Source organism: Triturus cristatus, chromosome 3_2 (genome assembly GCF_964204655.1).
Source record: "Triturus cristatus chromosome 3_2, aTriCri1.1, whole genome shotgun sequence".
In the NCBI taxonomy this organism is placed as follows: domain Eukaryota; kingdom Metazoa; phylum Chordata; class Amphibia; order Caudata; family Salamandridae; genus Triturus; species Triturus cristatus.
The window spans coordinates 466,991,872-466,999,028 of NC_140584.1; the positions used below are offsets into that span (position 1 = coordinate 466,991,872).

General features: G+C 44.4%; 1 pseudogene; it reads right to left on the reverse strand.

The window, feature by feature from the left end:
• Nucleotides 1–5,421, reverse strand: part of LOC146857550 (uncharacterized) — a 46,830-nt pseudogene extending 41,409 nt beyond the window's left edge.
• Nucleotides 5,422–7,157: the final 1,736 nt, after the last annotated feature.

Below are 7,157 nucleotides of genomic sequence, written 5' to 3' on the forward strand. Positions count from 1 at the left end.
GCCATCTTTGCATCAAAGTCAGATGGTAAAACCTCCAGAGGGACAAATGTGCTCCTGTATCTAGCCCACCACTAGTGACTTTTGCCCGGTCTGATGTGACCAGATTCCCACCGTTTAGCGCTATTTTTACCTATCAGTTTAAAAACTCTAAACTCAGATTCTACTGATTAAATTTTTGTTGTTCGGATATCATCTTATTTATTAAAGTTTACTCTATGTTTCTAAATTTATTTGGGATAATTCTTTTGTTGTGTTTTCACTTTATAACTGTTTGTGTACTGCATAAATACTTTACATCTTGCCTCTAACGTAAGCTTGCCTGCTTTTGTGCCAAGCTACAAGAGTGTTAGGCACAGGTTTATTTAGTGACTTTGTGGTTCACCCTGATAAAGATTGTGATTATAATTTGAAATGGGTTCTCACCCACTCGACCAATAATCCAATTTCTTACAAGGCACAATAAATAAATACTTTAGTTGATAGTTGTGAATTATGTCTCATGATTTGTGTAGTGCAAACTGCAAAGAACCTACAGCCAGGTGTGAAAGTGCATGAAAATGCTTAAAATGGGCATGGAAGGCTGGGTACTAAAGGTGCATGTGTAGGCATTATGTTCCAGAAGGGTGGGTGGGGGGGTGCTTAAGTTCAAGAGACGCCTTTAGGGTGTGAAATTGAAACTAAGGCAAGTGATGAAGATCATTTTAGGTCTGAGAGGGCCGAATGGGTTTCTTATAGACACATGCCTTCCAGTTGTACAAAACAGACAAGAAAGATATGTATAAGTAGGAAGTTTATTTCTGTGAAGAGCAAATGTGACCTAAATGCAGACAGTCCTGGAGTCAGTCACCAACTGCTTCTAGTGGCCTAGGACAACACCATTCTCACTAGTGCTACAGTATCTTATATGTTCCAGGCACATAAAATAGACAACAACACATCCCTTTTGTACATTAGAGAAAAATGTGCATTCAATAAGTAAATTAGAAATGTAAAACTATGTCATTGTACACAACGGACAATCCTATTGTTATAAAAGGAAGAACAAGGTAAGGAAAACTAGATAAAAATCGAGTGCAAGATAGAGGTACACTCCATGCTGAAGATAATAAACAGGAAAAATAAATCTTGGCATGAGTAAATAACAACAAAGTGCAACATGGAACATCAGACAGAGAGATAGACTGGTAGACAACGACACTAGCTGAACGAGTTATTCAAGTTCATAATCATCCATCCAGCAAGGCCTTTGTTTAACCCAAAACCATATCCTATTAACTACGCCATTAGGGTCCTTCCGAAGAAGATCAACCGATAACCCTGCCCTTTCGCACAATGTAATTCGCAACATGCTAAAGAAATCATAGTTTTCTATGGGCACAAAAAAGTATTAGTCTTTTCTGACCAGTCGACCAACTTTCTCTCTTACAATCCACACTTCCTACCCTACAGCCCACTCAATTCTTCACATTGTATCACTTCTTGTAACGTTTCCATTAATCTACCCACTTTGTGGAGATCCTACTGCATCCAGGCATAGTCCATTTAGAACTACATTTCAGCCATCATGGGTTGAATGTTCACTTTTCCATTCTTCTTCCAAAACACAGAAAAAGCATAACTATGGTAACACTGTGTTCAGATGGACCCATATGGTTTATGCATAACTTAGCTGAGTGGCATACTTATATTAACTGCTCTATGAGCCCATGGGTCTGAGATGAATAGAACAGCATCTTGTGAGAATCAACCAAAATATTGACTACAAACATTGTCTAATCTTAACTCCTTAAATGTGGCCAACGGGCAATGGCCGTCATTGCATACAAAAGTGAAAATATAACGAGCCGAAGGGCTTATTTCACTTTCACTGAACCAGTGCTCAAGGGGAAATCTCAGCCCCGAGCACTGATTCTTTTAGAAGAAGTATTGTTGGAAAGAGGAGAATCTCCCTTTTCCAATTGTAACTCTGCCCATTAGATCCCTGCTTGGGGATCACCACAGGACAGCGATCCCCAAGCAGGGACCACCCACTAGCCACCAGGGATGGAGGAGCAGCCCCTTAGCCAAGGGCTTGTGCTCCCCAGCACATTGTATTATATCAGTGTTTCTGCCCCCTAGGTGGCCAGATGGGGTAATTTCTCTCATCTCTCCCCCAGAGGGGCAAGGGGAAGAAAGCCCACTAGACACTAGAGATTTATTTTCCTATATAAAGACATAGGGGTGGAGTCTGCCCACAAGGTATAGGGGTAGGGCCTTCCCACCAGGGCTTGGCCATGCCTCCACCCAATATGCATGCAGCAGTCTTTCTGCCCCCCTGGTGGGCAGATGGTGGCAATTACCCCTGATCTACCCCCCTTGGGGAAAGAAAGCCCACCAGACATTAGACGTTTTTTTGGGCCGCCAAGCAGGGCATGGCCATGCCCTCACCCTCAATATATATGGAATAGTCATTCTGCCACCCATGGTGGCAGATGGGGTCATTGACCGACCCCTAAATACATGGTGGAACAGTCCCTAGTGGACAGATGGGGCAATTGCCACCGATCTGGCCCCCGGGGAAGAAAACCCAATAGACACCAGGGATTTTTTTAACAGATATGGGGTATGCCCAAATGGGTATGGCCATGCCCCCACCCCAATAAACATGCAACATTCTTTCTGTGGGGGCTGACAAACAGCACATGGCCATGCCCCCATCCCAAAATACATGAAACAGTTTTTCTGCCTCCTCTGGGAGGTAGATGGCGCGATTGCCACATATCTGCTCCTGAGGGGGGCAGAAAGCCCGCTGGACACCAGGTATTTTTTATATAATATATAATAATATAGGGTTGGGGACTGCCCACCAAGGAATGGCCAACACCCCCAACCCGATATACATTCAAAATTCTTTCTGACCCACCTGGGGAACAGATTGGGACAATTACCCGCAATCTTCCCCCGGGGGAGGCAGAAAGCCCACAAGACATCAGGGATTTATTTAATATCAATAAAATTATAGGGTTGGGGCTGCCCACCACGGCATGGCCAAGCCCCCACCCTCAATATACATGAAACAGTCTTCTACTCCTCAAGGGGGCAGATGAGGTCATTACCCCAAATCTACCAACCCTGGGGGACAGAAAGCCCACTATACACTTGGGTATATTTTTTTAAATAAACATAGAGGTGAAGGCTGCCTACCATGGGTACTGCTATACTCTACCTCAGAAAGGGCACAGGCAGCCTTTCTGACACCCTGAGAGGCAGATGGGGGCAATTGCCCCCATTCTATCCCCCTTGGGGCAGAAAGTCCAATAGACACCAGGGCCAAAACAAAGTGGTGGGGGCTACCCAACATAGGCATAGTGATCCCTCCACCCCAAAAAAGTCTCAACAGTCTTTCTGCCTTCCTTGGGAGGTTGCGGGGACAATTACCCAAATGTAATTCCCCAGGGTCAGAAAGCCCACTAGACATGAGGAACTTCATTTATACACTATTGCTTTGGGGGGAGGGGTCTTCTTATGTATGGTCCTGTGTTCTCCCCTCCCCAAGGCCCAATAGACTTTCTACCAGGGGTATTAACCCCCAATCTGCCCTCCCCAGGAGGAGGCAGAAAGCACAGTAAACACCAGGGTTTCAAAAAGGCACAAAACAAACAAAAGGAGTTGGAAGTTTAACCATTGAGCCATGCCCCCACTCCAGAAGGGTAGAAAGCCAATTAGACACCAGGCAAAAGAAAAGGGTGCAGGCATTTCACTCTGGCACTGGCCACACTCCCACTCCAAAGGGGGCAAAAAAGTATTTTTCACCTCAACGAGGGCAGAGAAGGAGGTTCCCTCAATTTGCCCTGGGGCAGAAAGTCCAGTGCATGACAGAACTATTTTATTTGTGCATACAATAATGGGGTGGGCCTGGCTCATCCCGTCATCAGGCCCCCCTCATCCCTTAATCCTCAACAGTCTTTCTGCTCTTCTAGGGACTATAACATTCCATCTCACAAGCAAAAGAGAGGACATTTGATTCTTTTAGGTGTTATTTTTCCATATAGACCAGGAGAGTAGGGCTAAATCCCAATATCTTCCCACTTGCATTGGTGAATGGCTGCACTTTTTGAGCTTGGGTAGGCCGCCACCTGGAGAAAACTACCAGATGAGACAATTCAGAAAACCAGGCATTGAGTGGAGTCCAGGGTGGTGTGCTTCGCTTTGATCCCATGAAGTTTTCCTACCCACAATGCCCTGCAAACCTCAAACTTTGCCTATAATCACATCACAACTGTTCCATGTATTTCTGCTATAGAAACTTCCGGAATCAGGAGGAATCCACGAAATTGCTGCCACCCAGCATTACCCCACTTGTGCCGATAATAATGCTGCACCACTTGTGTGGCTGGGCCTAGTGCCCACAAGAGGAATGGATCAAACCAAGCACAATGGAGATCTTTCTTGGGGACTTGTATTGATTCCAGAAGTTTCCATCATACAACTGTAAGGAAAATGTGGGATTTCAGGCAAAGGTTGAGGGCATTGTGGGTAAGAAAACCTTGTGGGATTCACATAACTCACACCACCCTGGAATTCCGTTAGTCTACTTTTCAAAAAATGTCTGTGATTGATAGGTTTCCATGGGTGGCACTGAGCATGGCCCCAAATCCCGAAGCTACCCTTATTGCTGATCTCTCCACGCAGCACTTTAGGGCCTTTTGTCTCATGGTCTCCTGGTCCACCCACACAAGTGAGGTACCATGTTGAAAGGTGAATTATTAGTAAGAGCAAGTAGGTACCTGTACTTAGTGATAACACCACAATCATATAGAAGGTCTAGTCAAGTACTCAGTAAATTAATCCTTGCCCAAACCTTGGTAGCTTGGCTGTGAACAGACAGGCTTAACTTAGGAAACAGGTGTGTAAGGATTTAAAAACAGAGATGCATTAAATAAGTAAGACACAACACACAATAAAAATCCACCACTAATGTATAACAATGGTGAATATCTTTATGATTAAAATCACAGCAAAACGACAAAAATCCAATGTAGGGAACCGGAGACAGGAATTTTGAAATTTTAAATACTTTCTAGTGCCTAAAAGTAAAAGCACCAATTTGGCACATCTGATCGCACTTGACCGGGACAAAGTCAAAGTTTCAGGCCAACAGGGATGGAACGCGGGTTGGATGCAGTGAGCGGTAGGGACAGTCAAGTTTTTACCTTCTGTCTTAGGGCCTGATTATGACCCTGGTGGTCTGGGAACCACCGTCTCCTTTTGACGGTCTGACCCCTCGCATACCTGGAGGTCCGACCGCGGGATTGCAAAGATGGCAGGAAACTTGCCTCCAGACTCCAATATCTGGGCTCCCAAGGCGTGTGAGGCAGAGGCAGTAAATGGAGGCAGTGTTGGCATTGGCACTACCGTGTGGATCATAACCTGCATTTCCATGACCTTTTCCTGGCATGGACACTGCCATTTCAAGGGTCGTCGGAAAGGCAGGTTTTGGGGTCTAAAACTGACTCCAGGGTGAGTGTGCCCTTGAAATATGCTACTTGGGTCAGCAGTGTTTGACCCCATGCCCTTGGGTCAGTTGTGGCACTATTTCTCTTGCAGAACGTGCTTGAAGGAAACAGTGCTCCCAACTGTCTGGAGGAAGTGCAGCAGGGCTGGCAACGGCTTCAGGCTGAGAAGCAGAGCTGAAGCGTGCCGCCACCATGTCTCTGGCAGACATACACTGCCAGCCAAGCACTGAACTTGTGATGCAGCAGGTCTGTGATGCTGCCGGCTTGCTGGCATTTCATGGACTTCCTTCCACCAAACTCGTAATCATAGTTATAATAAATCTAACCATGGCAAGTTGTTGAATTTATTCTATTATTTAGACACATTGAAATATCATTTTAGCCCAATCCTGTAAATAGTTAGACTTTATTAAAGTTCAATATGGCCTTCCCATGTTAGCCTATGGAGTGTATTACTACAATGGAGGAAACTAAATTGACAGTTTTTTCCACACCAGGGATTATAAAACATTTTTTTATAATGTCCCTGCTTATTTTTAACATAGCATCCTACCCATGGGACACCTAGCTTAGACCATATGGGTGACTTATATGTAAGAGTAAAGTAGTTTAAGACTTTGGAAGTACCTTTATTTCCTAAGTCAAATTTGGACATCATTTTAATTAAAAAGCAGCCTGCAAAGCAGGGCTTGCTTTCAAAATGACATCAGGCAACACAGCAGTGCACAATTAAGTACATTAATTTTGCTGGGCCTCTAAACCTACATGAGCTACCACATACTAGAGGCTTACAAGTAGATTGTCATACCAATTGTAATTACACCTAATTACCATACACCCTTTAAACACAGAATTGGTGCTGGAATATGTATTACATTAGTTTGCATGCCATTACAATGCGATCATTACAACGCATTGTGACATTGCATCCGATTACATCACAAGTCGTTATAACGACTTGCTGTAGGGGGCGCGCTGAACTTAGGAATAGTATAATTTACTATTCCTACTCCAGATTGTGCAACAGCAGGGAAGGTTTTGGATTGTAAATCCAACACCTTCTGCCCCCTACAGCAAGTCGCTGTAACGACTTGCGATGTAATTGTATGCGATGTATAGTGTTGTAATGGCATGCATTGTATCGCGTGCAGACTAAATGATGTTTCCCTTGGCGCTGGGCCTGGTTAGCAGGGCCGAAGGCACAATCAGCATCAGTAACCACTAGTATCATTCAACAAATGGGGGTGAGCAGGGAAAACAGGATGACTTTTTCACACACCATTTTTATCAAGAGACTTGAGGGAATGCTGTGTGGTAGAAATGTTGTGAATCCCCAGATATTCCAGAAATTGTCTTCACAAAATTTAAGGAAAATGTGGTTTGCAAGGGTTTCTGGGGAAAATAAGAGCCACACTAGTAACCTTACCAAGGATTCCCTCATGGGTCTAATTGTTTTTTAAAGTACAGGTTTGCTAGGTTTCCCCAGGTGCTGGCTAAGCTAGGGCCCAGAATCCACAGCTACCCCCATTGCATATAAAGGGTTAGTTTTGAGTAGAGTTATGTACCCATGTTGTGTTTCGGGCCATTTCGTGCTGCATACACTATGCCTACCCACACAAGTGAGGTACCATTTTTATTGAGACACTTGGGGGAATGCTGGGT